This window comes from Pseudorasbora parva, chromosome 18, assembly GCF_024679245.1.
Source record: "Pseudorasbora parva isolate DD20220531a chromosome 18, ASM2467924v1, whole genome shotgun sequence".
NCBI classification, from domain to species: Eukaryota; Metazoa; Chordata; class Actinopteri; order Cypriniformes; family Gobionidae; genus Pseudorasbora; species Pseudorasbora parva.
In genome coordinates this window covers 9,306,861-9,319,730 of record NC_090189.1, presented here as the reverse complement: position 1 = coordinate 9,319,730, position 12,870 = coordinate 9,306,861, and the positions used below count along the sequence as shown (strand labels likewise).

General features: G+C 35.4%; 1 protein-coding gene across 2 annotated transcripts in view; it reads left to right on the top strand.

Annotated features, from left to right (window-relative positions):
- pde8b (phosphodiesterase 8B) overlaps positions 1-12,870 on the top strand; it is a 105,555-nt gene that overhangs the window by 38,080 nt on the left and 54,605 nt on the right. The gene's annotated exons all lie outside the window — the stretch shown is intronic.

Sequence of the window (12,870 nt, the reverse complement as noted above, 5' to 3'; positions counted from 1 at the left end):
TAATGATATAGTCCTTAAAATAACAGTCAAGTTGTTAATTTACAGATATTGTTTGTAATTTTACATGAATTTTATGTAATTTATGAAAATAGAAAAAATTACTGTATAAATAATAAGGTAATTTCCTGTATTAAAAACTGAGAATTACTGTAATTTGTCATGAACGATATGATCCTTAAAATAATGGTTGAGTTGTTAATTTACAGATATTAATTGTAATTTTACATGCATTTGTATGTAATTTATGAAAACAGAAAAATACTATATAAAAAAAAAGTAATTTTTCTGTATAGAAAAATAAGAATTACTGTAATTTGACATTAATGATATAGTCCTTAAAATAATAATCAAGTTGTTAATTTACAGATATTGTTTGTAATTTTGCATGAATTTTTATGTAATTTATGAAAATAGAAACAAATACTGTAAAAATAAGGTAATTTCCTGTATAAAAAAACTGAGAATTACTGTAATTTGTCATGAATGATATATTCATTAAAATAATGGTCAAGTTGTTAATTTACAGATATTATTTATAATTTTACATGCATTTGTATGTAATTTATGAAAACAGAAAAATATTATATAAAAAATACAGTAATTTTCTTGTAAAAAAAATAAGAATTACTGTAATTTGTCATTAATGATATAATCCTTAAAATAATGGTCAAGTTGGTAATTTACAGATATTTTTTGTAATTTTACATAGTTTTAAACATAATTAAAAATTACAAAAAAATACTGTAAAAAATTTAGAGTTATTTTCTGTAAATTTAGGATTTTTTTTTACAGTGTACAACTTCAGGAAGATGAGCTGATTAGTCACTCAGCTGGTAAGTTGTATATTCATAGATAACTCTGTTTTATGAGGTTATTTATAGCTCAGTTTAGAGGAACTCTCGAGAGAAAACTTCATCTCGTTTTACACCACTTTGAATTATATCTGTATAGGGAAGCTCTTATCAGCGATTATTCAATGATACATATTCAGTTCATAAACCGATTTGTTTGTGGTCTCGTTTCTGTAAAGGTTTCATGTATTTACAATGAAATTGTATCGGGAAAAATTTAGCTGATGGATGTGATTAGGGGATTTTAAAGTAACGTTTTTGAAAGTAAACAAACAAAAGATGTCTTAAATTTGCCGTTAAAACATATTTCAGCCTGATGTGATTAGCAAGGTTTTTTTTTGTAGACCAAATTGATTCATAGTTACTTTACATTTCACAGTCATCACTTTGGTCTTCAGAGAGCATGTATATCTTCTTGAAATACTGAAATATGTTTTAGACTTGCCAGTTATATCATTTTTTATTAAGCCTATGCTAATAAGCATTTGTTTGTGCTCACATATCCTGTCATTTACCTCAGTCTGTTTCTAAAGTGATAAAGGTTTTTTTGGAAATGTATTTATACCATATCTCTTTTTAAGTCATTATTGGCTGTGCATTGAACTTGATTGATGGGCATTATCACATTTGACAGGGTAATTTGCCAATCAGTGACTTGGGAGCCTCTTCTCATGTGAGTTTTTGTTTTGTATTTTACCATTAAATGTAGAATTCAGAAACCATTGTTATTAGCGACAACTGCAACATTAAGTGAACTGCAGCCAGCAACTTGGGCTAGGTTTACACTCCAAGCCATAATGCTTGGTTCTGATTTATTGCTCAGCTCGTTATTTTAAATATGGCCCATATCAGATTCCAGTGCGAACAGATCATGGTCCTAGACTGAATGATAAAAAGTGTTGCGCAGCATGCAATCATACGGAAGTAAACACGCAGGAAGCGTTTTATGCGCAATGTACGTGTTTATTAATTGTGTGATCTGCCCTTGAAGCAGACAATATGAGGATATTAAAAATGTTGCTTGTATATAGAGCTGGCACTGTAATACTTAGGAGCTCTGATACATTACCACTGACTACCTTTCACAACTGTCATGATAACTTCAGGGATGTAAAATCTGCGAAGTGATCTCATGAGCGCAATGCTTAATTTGTAAATGAATCATTGCCAGAATCAAAAACAGCAAAATGAAGAAGCTTTGACCGACAGTGACCATACAAATTCAGTTTTCCTGGAACATACAATGACATCCCTAAATGGTGATTGCGCAACTGTAAGAGCATTGTTCACAAGTTTCTGCAAAGTATAAAAAGTTTCTGCACTTAAGCCTAGTGTATTATTCTGTCACATATTTAGCGTTGAGACCAAAAATTGTTCAGTTGATCAATGATGTTTTCTCCACCGACAAGCCAGGAGGGGGCAAAATAGGGCATTTTCCCCTCAGATCTGATTTGTCTCCCCAGTTTTAATTTGTCAACAGGATTGATTTTAACCCTTTAATGCGCACGAGTAGACTGGGCAAACCCAGCTTGTTCTGCCGGCGATTTGATTTCACCCTGCAGCTCAGGCTGTAAACCTGTACATTAATTTATCCTGCTTATGTCACACCTTTGTGGGGGCCAGTCACAGACTGGCTTTTCCACTAGGTCATTGCGCCTCTGCACCCATGGTATGGCAGCAAAGTTCCCTGATTATTACGCAGAAATGAGAGTATAGTTCCTAGCCATATTGGTCTTAAAAATTACAACTTTTGATTTTCCGTCCGTCTTAGTACACAATGTAACTATACGCATCACAACACATAAATAGGAAAATGTTGGCGTTATTTTGTCACTTATTGAGCAGTAGGCACGATGTAGCCGCGGTGGGTGTGTCAGACAGAGTTATGGCACGTACGGAGATGAGAACGGTATGCGGACTTATCTAACTCTGGGGGATACGGTGAATAAGCTAAAGTCTTAAAAAGTCGGCAAGTTCCTTTAAAAACACGAGATGCACATAAGAGTATCCAACTGCAGAGCGGCAATGCTAATAAATGAAAAAAAGAAGGCTGTGTCTCGAGTGCTGAATGTAGAAAAGGCTGTGAAACACAATGCAACCATTCTAAGATGATCATCAAATGCATATTTACATACAAAAGCTATTAAAAAGCTTATAATTGGCCCATTGACTTACGTCAGCATATTCTGACTTTGTACGTGCTCATACCTGTAATCTTCATTCTACGTTCACGCACAGCATCACACCGGTAATTTACTGGTAATGTTATAACATACCAATGCCGTTTAGATGAACATGTAAATATGTGCCACATGCTTTCCTCTCAATAACAAAATAAACACAACAATAATGACAGCGGTAAGAAAGCAGCGGTTAATAAAGCATCTGATCATATCGATGTGGATATGTTTGCACCAGCTAAAGTATATTTCAGAATATATATCTAACTGTTAGACTATTGTTTATAATGAATCCATTTTCTTGCATTGGACATTGACAATGTATTTCCCAGCATTATCCTAAAAGCTTTCATTTCATGTGTCATTAAATGGAAGAGAGGCCCTCGCCTTTGGAATTTGGAGGTCTTGTTTTAAAAATTTTGTTACAAGCTGTTCACACATTTGGTTCTTATATATAGCCCCTTTAAATAGTAAATACTTGGGAATTTTACATTTAATTTGCGGTTCTGTTCAGTTAAACAACAGTTTCTAACTGCAGTATATTAATTTTCATAAAACATATAATAAATAATCTTCAAAAAGCATCTAACCTTGATTTACCTTTGGTCACCATGTAAGAACTATAAAAGATGTGCTTGTTGTGTTGGCTACACGCAAATGTATTTGCCCTTTTTGTCAATAAGTGAAGACTTTAAAGGGATCTTTGAATGATTACTTAATGACTGTACTGATTGAGAGCACTGATAAAAGCAGCACACTGCATCACACGCAGTCTTAAGATCTCAGTCATACATTTGTGTGCATACATGCTGTGTGTCGGTGTGTGTGTGTGTGTGTGTGTGGAGGGGGGTTACTTATACTTTGTAGCCAAATATATCCACAGAAGTGAGATAAATTTGAAGGGAAAAAAGCTGTCCTCTTTGGAGACTTACAGAGACATGAATGATATAATACACTAATAAATAAGTGTATTTATGTATGTAAGTATGTATGTATATCTACTGGGGTGTAACCATTTCAGTACAGGACTTTGGGTACGGTGCACAAGTTCCCGTGCACAAGTACAGTGCCCAATGCAATCTTTAACAGTCGGCTTGTTTTTTTTACTCGAGGCACATACTTCAGTCAGAGTTCCCACACGAACATAATAAAATATTCTGTCCATTTTATCATAAAAATTCAAACAATAAATGCCATTTTGACGCTCTTTTATGTGACGTGACATATAGCCCGCAAAACACCAATGGCAGCCCCTATGGATGCTGTGTTTATGGAAGTCGTGCACGGTATTTTAGGGTGTTGTTTTTACACTTGGGTCCTCTTTAATAAAAAAAAAAAACGAACTCAGACTCCATTAAGTGTACCCTATGGCCTTCAACATTTGATCCCATTCTCTTACATTGTTTGTTCCTCAGATACCAAGATATTTGTTTGTGTGTGTGTGTGTATATATAGTATATAGGCTATTAAATAAAGTTGCTAGTTGCTACATATCTATAGGTTAATAAGTATATATATAACAAGTGTATATATATAATTTTTAAAAAATGTTACATTTTTTACACAAACACACACATTGTGTTTGCATGTTTTATGGGGACTTTCCATAGGCGTAATGGTTTTTAAACTGTATAAACTGTACATTCTATCCCTCTACACTTCCCCTAAACCTGCCCATCACAGGAAACATTCTGCATTTTTACATTTTCAGAAAACATCACTAAGTATGATTTATAAGATGGACCAAAAAATGTCCCCACAAGGACAAGGATTTCAGATATTGCCATCTTTGTGGGGACATTTTGTCCCCATAATGTAGGGTTTAACAGGCCACACACACACACACACACACACACATATTTACTTACTTATTTTTTTGCAATACTACATATTCTTGCACCAGCTTTATCACACATCCACCTTTGTAAATAACATGTATTTTGAATCATTTTCCTTGCATCATGTTTATTTTATTGCAGAAGGCAGTAACATCAGCATTCAAAAAACAAACAATTAAATAATAATAGAAAGATATAAATTAAATTAACTACTTTATATTTACCAGGTAAAGTATAGGCATGCCTAAAAGCAGCATTCAAGTAAGAAATGGAATAAAGACGTAAAAAAAAACGGATTATTCTTCACTGTATGACGTAGCCTACTCAACTGATTCTTACGTTAGGCTAGTAATATGATATTTACATTCATGTAAGACAAAACCACCACCTGTTTATGTGAAACTGGTGTTTTTGACGTTTAAAAAAAATAATAATTAGTCGCTAAAGATCCCGTTTAATAGCCTATACGCGTGGTGACAGCTGGCTAATGTGCATGCTCTTCAGGTGTTTGCGCTCGTTTTAAACTGTCAAGGCGCGCAGGCGCAACCGCGTCTCTCTTACCAAGCAGTTCCGAAGTTCGGAAGCAGTTGAAATTGCAGTAAACTAATAATTTGTAGAGATTTGTAAGAAGAAGAAGCCATAATGAACAACCGATTTGGACGGAGGCATCTGATGACTAAACTGAGGTCTGAGATCATTTGGCGTAGGCCTACATAACGGGCCTCATTCATGAAACACGAGCAGAACGAATTTGTGTGTAAACCGTTCGTAAAGCCGCTCTGACGTAAATTTTCGGATTCACGAAAATGCTCGTATTTTCAAAATGTTAGTTGGTAACTTTACTAAAGAAATTTACACCTGCTCCCTATACGAGTAAATGGTGCGTAAAACATTTGAACGTTCTTTGTTCTAATTTAGGCAAACTGATGCCATTTCATTTTGATGCACTGTGTAGGGCAGGCCTACCATAATAATATTTCAAGAGTTCATTTGCCCCTTTTTTTTAAAGTTTTTTTTTTGTACTGACAACGTTGGGCACTCGTCGAGGTCATATTTTACCAGGCCGTCCAATCACAGTGGACTAGTCACTAGGAGGGGCGGGACAAAACATGTCACTAGGAAGGGCGGGACAAAAACTACGTTGACCAATCATCCCATAATAAAAAAATTTAAGAGAGATAAGAGAAGTTAATACTGCTTTTTACTGCATTTCTAAATTCAGTAATATTTTTTAAAATGAGATAGAGATACTAGTAGTAACACATTACTACCATGGATATTCTGTATCAAAGTATCTCAGCTGGAAAAACGCTGCCCTTGCAAAGCGCTTTCAAGCGCCACCAGCTGGCCGTTTTCGGAAGAGCACCAGGTGTTTAGCTGGCTAAAACATGCTTTGGTGGACACACGATAATTTAATATTTATTGCTAGTCATATGGCCAATTAGTCTCTTCAACATTTATAAAAACCTATGGAGCCAAACCTGACAAAGAAGTCCAGAAGAGTCCACAGTGTTCCTGGTCACGTCATTTGCAGTTGTAACTCATGGGCGTGGATTATGCTAATTATGAAAGGATGCGCGTGCACGCTCAATTTTCGCATGTTTGGAATTCACATTTCGCATGTTTGGTATATATACACACGTTTACCTAACGAATCCGAACTAAGCGTTTGTGAATCTGGAGGAGAGTTTTCGTAAAGGTCCATTTTACGCGCAAATTACTCAGAATTTGCTCATATATTTACGAAAGTTTCATGAATGAGGCTCATTATGGGCCAAAAATCTCACAAACCGCGCCCAGACCCCTGAAAAGGACCAAGTGTGAAAACACCCTAAAAGGTATTGCTTATCTTGCCTTATGTGCCGTTTTTTCTCCTCAGTTTCCCTCAAATAAGCAAGGATTAATCACCTTTGGCTATAGAAATGATTGTAGATGAGTCCCGCACGGTCCATGCTTTTTTTTACATCTAGCTACCATAATACCTTGCTCAGGCTCAAGGTATGACTTTACCTGGGACGCTACAAAGTCGCGAGTCGCGGTTTGAACTTGAAGTCATAATTTACGGCCTCAAAAACCTACCCGGGAACGCAGCATAATCTGAAGGTATGTTGAGGATGCATTATAACTTATTGAAACATCATATTTCATAATCTCTCAATCAGTGTTTAAACGGCGGGAAAAGACATCAATAAAACAAGCTTGTAAACAATGTCACTAGCATTACATTTACCTCAGGAGTCATTCAGTGTCCACAGCTGTTAGTTCACAAGAAAAACGAACTCTTTTGCTAAATATATGCTCTATATTAGACTATATTTGTTATATTCTACTTAACCTGTTAGTGATGTCTTATGGAAGCCCGTTTCCACCACCAAATAAAGAGAAATTGCGAGATTTTTCTCACAATTGCGAGTTTAAATCTCAGACTTATAACTCGCAATTATGAGGGAAAAAAGTCTGAATTTTTTTTCTTTTTTTTATCTAGTGGTGGAAACGAGCTTCCATAACGTCTTCATTATTTAATGTATGTTTTATAAATCTATCATGAAAATGACAGCCACTGTGTTGATTATATTTCATCAACGAATTGGAGTAAAAACGTAATTTTATAATTAGATATAGAAGTTAATATATAAATAAACTGCTTTATGTGAAGTTTAAATGTTTGCATACAATGTGTTATTTGAATTTTAATTATTATATCTAAAAAATAAATAGCAACTGAATTTAGGCTAATAGTTTGGGCTCTGTTGTTATCCTTGAATTGTGAAGTTACTATCTAAACTATAATTTTTTATCCCAGTACTGTGATAATTTGAATGTCATGTCATTGTCATTTAACACATTACACTTAGATTGTAGCCTAGGGCCTAGGCAGCTTGTCAAAGATTTAATAGACATGGGCGAATCGTTGTCTTCTAGGAATAAGGTCACATCAGTTTCAGTCCAGATTACAATCACAAGCTCTTACTTATAGTGTAATGAATATAAGTAGCCTATTATAAATAAAATAGAAGTAAAGTGTAATTAATTATGACAAATGTAAGTATAACAGGCCTCGACATTAAGCATGTTCATATTAAATAGTAAATAATAAATAATAGTAAATCGGTCATTCACTTGTCCGAGTAAAAACTTTGCTTGTCCGGAAAAAGTTAGATTTGTGTGTGTTGTAAATATAACTTATTCTGAAGCAATAGTCTCACCAGTATGTGACATATTTAATCATTTAAATTATGATAATTAAATAATTATCATATTTAATCATCAAATATGTCACAATCAGCTGTGACATATTTTAAATCTGCATATTTGTAATATTTTTACCTTTTACAAAGGGAATTTTCCCCTAATCTTATGAAATATAGGCTAGGCTCCAGGTTTCGTATTCTTAAATTTGATCTACTATAGGACTATCTGCTATAGGGCAGGGCTGTTACCAATCAAATTAAATAATGTACACTGAAAAATTGCAACTGCATTAAATAATATTTGTGTTTTTGAATAAACAAAAGAAATGTTGAAAAAGTAAATGAAACTAAACCACCAGTAGGTGGCAGCAGGTGAGTCTTAATGAGTGAGTCATACAGTCGATTCATTCAAATGGCTGATTTATTCAAGAATGAGGCAGTCATTTACAAAAAGGTAATTGAATCTTTGGTTCAATCGATTCATTTAAACTCTGAATCTTTCAGTAACACACAATGGCCCTCATTTATCAAAAGTGCGTACACCAAATTTCCAGCGTACACCTTGCGTACACCCAAACCCACGGTGACTTTGAGATTTATCAATATGGACGTTGGCGGACGGCACGCTCAAATCCTACGCCAGCTCAGGAGGTGGTGTACGCAATTCCTAACACCACAAAACGCATAGATATGCTATATGACCCACTGTTAAAAACCACAACAACACATTCGGTGTTTATTTTTGTGCAACATGAACGTCAATGTTTAATTTGTGTGACTTTACCAAAGCGTTTGATTTGTAGGCATATGTATTCCTCCAGTCGCAAGCCTGTGGGACTAAAATAATTCAGACTGACAAAATAATAAAAATGACCTTCTTCTTTTAAATAATAATAAAATCAATAAAAACGACATTCTTCTAAATAACAAGCGTCATTAAGAATAATAATAAGAATCTTACAAATTGTCATGTAATTATTAATGTGAATGAATGGTACTCCACATCACATCATCATCACTGTCGTACACCCCAATACATGTGCCGTGATACGAAATTAAATGCTAATTGTTTCAAAACGTGCTGTAAAATAATGCATTGTGATGGTAATTTATCATCCAAAAAGCTATTTAAACTGCTGGAGTGCGCTTCTCAACCTCCACACTATTAACAGTACTCGTAATTTGGGTCCATATTTTGTTTTTGTGGGTGCCTTTATTCCCACTCTTTAAACTCTCAAATAAAACAATTTCGGGTTTTTTTCTACTTCCCTGGTGATAGTCTCGATGGGCGCGTCTCAATCATCTCACTAGTCCACTAGTCAGGACACTGATCAGGCAGTCAGCCCATTGACTTATGTGCTAATCAGTGCCCTGACTAGTGGACTAGTGAGATGATTGAGCGCGCCCGATCTCCACGTTGGAGAAGTTTCGCTTCTTTGCCGTCTTCTGTTTGTCCATGGCGTAAAATGAGGGCGTGGGGGAGGTGGAGACTTGAATATATAGGGGCGTGTTATTCTAATGACGATCATTTTCAGCCGCCACATTTATCAAGGGCAAGTATTGCGTACACCTGGATTGCAGAGGTACGCACAGCTTCATAAATCAGGCGGTGAGAGGAGTGTAAGCATAATCTTACGCCAACATATACACCAGTTTCTACGCAAGATTGATAAATGAGGGCCAATGTTGCTATGAGAGGTATTATGGTTCTGCTGTTTGGAACTTGCATCTAAAATGTAAGTGACTAAACGTTAATTAATTGTTTATGGAGCTGTCATATGAAATCCGTGTCATTTTCAATTGTGATGGTATTCAGGAAAATGGCACATTTGGTTGTAATGTTGTTTAACTGTATCATATGTTATAAATATAAAAACTTCACATTTTGAATGTTTATCACAATTTCTGTGTGTGAGCAGTGCTCATTTGTTTTGATTTCTCCTCGAGATGCGCGAGTCAGTTCATTACTATCCATATCCACTATTAATTTCCACTTACACTAAATTAATGCAGAATCATTCCTGCATTTTGGTGATTTGTTAGCCTGACAAGCCAGACCCACATCAAGATGTTTGGTCTGGAAACTCACCATAGACAGGGCTCAATCCGAGGGGCGGATAAACGGTTGTCTTTCAAACTCCCTCTGCACGCGATAGGATAGCGCTACACCAACCGGAGCAACGACGGTGAAGGGGAGCTCGCTGACTGATTAAACATTCGCCGTATCCGGTCGGCTAAACTCCGAACACATCTTCCCTTTTTAAGAATGTCTTCAGTGCCGCTCTTTGTTCTTTTCTCAGAGGAAAGCTTCACTCCAAGTCTTCCGGAGGCGCGGGCAGAGCTGATTCGAAAGACCGCCGCCGTTCGCCAGTTTCTGTGTTTACTAGAAGACTGTGTTACTAGAAGCACGCAAACGCAACTCGGCCGTCGTCATTATGGCCCCGCCCGCCGACTCTATAGCCTACCTACACGATGTGATTGGGCCGTCCAGATTCTGAGGAATACAGCTCAGATAGGAATTGAGAGTTGCTAGACCACACTTGCGGGCAAATTAAATTTGCTGCCGCTAGGGTACGTCTAGATTTCTAGGCTAGTGATTTGTTAGTTTTAATCAAGACTCTTGTCCGTCGGGCAAGTAAAATTCTCTTTCACTTGTCCCTTGAAGAAATCCAGTTATCGACTGGCGGACAAGCGTTAATGTTGAGCCCTGTATAATAAATAAAACTTTTAAAAAATCAAATTGAAATAATGCAAATTGATGACACATTGAGCATATAACATACCAGTATTAATGAATAATTTTGAATAGTTACATTAAGTCTGCTTAGAATAGGTTTTATAAGTTCTTGTATGTATGTATGTATGTATGTATGTATGTATGTGTGTATGTATGTGTGTATGTATGTATGTATGTATGTATGTGTGTATATATATATATATATATATATATGTATATGTATATATGTGTGTGTGTGTATATATATATATATATTATATTGTTTAAGATATATATAATATAAACTCAAGTTTGCACCAATGAGAATGTGATTTGATTCTACCATGGTTCTTCTGAGGTAACAGTATACAGAAACACCATCTAGGTGATATCTTATGTAACGTGATAAGCAAATCTGAATCAATAAAGCCTGACTGCTTCTCTACTGTCATCTGGGGGTTCTAAATATAGCGGGGATCATATTTTATCATGACCCCGTACTCAGTGAAGGAAGGCCTTTGTTCTGTGTGTGTGTGTGTGTGTTCGTTGTCCTTAATAAAAGCACATGACTGAGTCAAAACACACAATGTCCTGGGAAGACGAACACACCACGAGAGAAAGAGAGAGTCTCGAGATGGTTGGAAATATTGGAGATGAAAGAGTTTAAGATGAGATTAAGATGACAAAAGTGACTTATCATATTTATAAATGCAACCATGTAATTTCAAATCTGCAAAGTATCTGTCCTCCATATCTGCAGACAAGCATTGCTCTTTATAATGTAAACCTGAGGAGGGCCTGTTTGTTTGCATTGTATTTTTAAATGCCGTTTTATGACCATTATTAAAATAATGGTAAAATGTTCAAAATGTTTAGTACATTTTGTGTGGAATAAGTGTTCATACTATGTCATATTTATTTTATTATTTATTTGATACCCTAGACGCTACACTAAAAGTAAATTAATACGAGTATGCAAGTATGCATTAAATGATCCATTAAAATACATTTATAGATTTCATTTTTTTAAAATGCTGTTCTTTGTATCCTATAGTAGAGTAATGATGCTGAATCACAGGAATAAATTACATTTCAACGTATAATTAATAGCAAACTAAATAAAATTTATCATTTTTAATGATAAAAGTTATTATAAATAATATTTGACAATTTAACAGTTTTTACTGTATTATTTAGTCAAATGCAGGATTGGTGAGCCTTGAGCCCAAACTTTTGTACAGTGGTGTTTACTTTGTATTATTTATAGCTACTTTGCGCTGTAGATTGTTTGTCATCTGCCTTTAAAACAGACTAAATCGGTCAACATCTAATAAATATTCTGCCTAGATTTGCTCTGCATTGGTCTGAAAACCTAAAACATTTTACATCTCTAGAAGTAATGCAGGTGCCATAAGCCCTTACAGATATTTATGATGGTAACCATATCCCACCAAGGTACCATACAGTTACTCACAATACAATCTTAGTGTTAGCCACCGATGTCCTTAATAAAATAAGTTAAATAAGTTTCATGAAAGAGTCCTCTATTAATTCGTTATGGTTTTGCAATTATAACTGGTAAATTTGCCAGAAATCATAGGATCAGGTTGGAGGTCCCTGACAGGGACAGTCTGATACTTCAAGAAAAGTTTCTAAAGACCTTAGATGAACTGTGTGTGTGTGTGTGTGTGTGTGTGTGTGTCTGTGTGTGTGTGTGTGTGTGTGTGTGTGTGTGGGATATATCAGGACACAAATGTGTATAATGACAAGGAGAGGGTGACTTATGAGGACATTTTCAAAAGGCTTATAAATCATATACAGAATGAGTTGTTTTATTTTTTATTATTATTATTTTTTGTTGTTGTTGTTGAGTAAACTGTGCAGTTTCCTGTGATGGGTAGGTTTGAGGGTAGGGGCAGTGTAGGAGGATAGAAAATACGGTTTGTTGAGTATAAAAACCATTATGCCTATGGAATGTCCCCACAATTTGTGCGCGCGTGTGTTTGTTATGCGGGAACCGTTTGTAAGTGTGAGTTTTTGTCCTGGTAAACCCTACATTATCGGGACAAAATCCCCACAAGAATGGCAGTATCC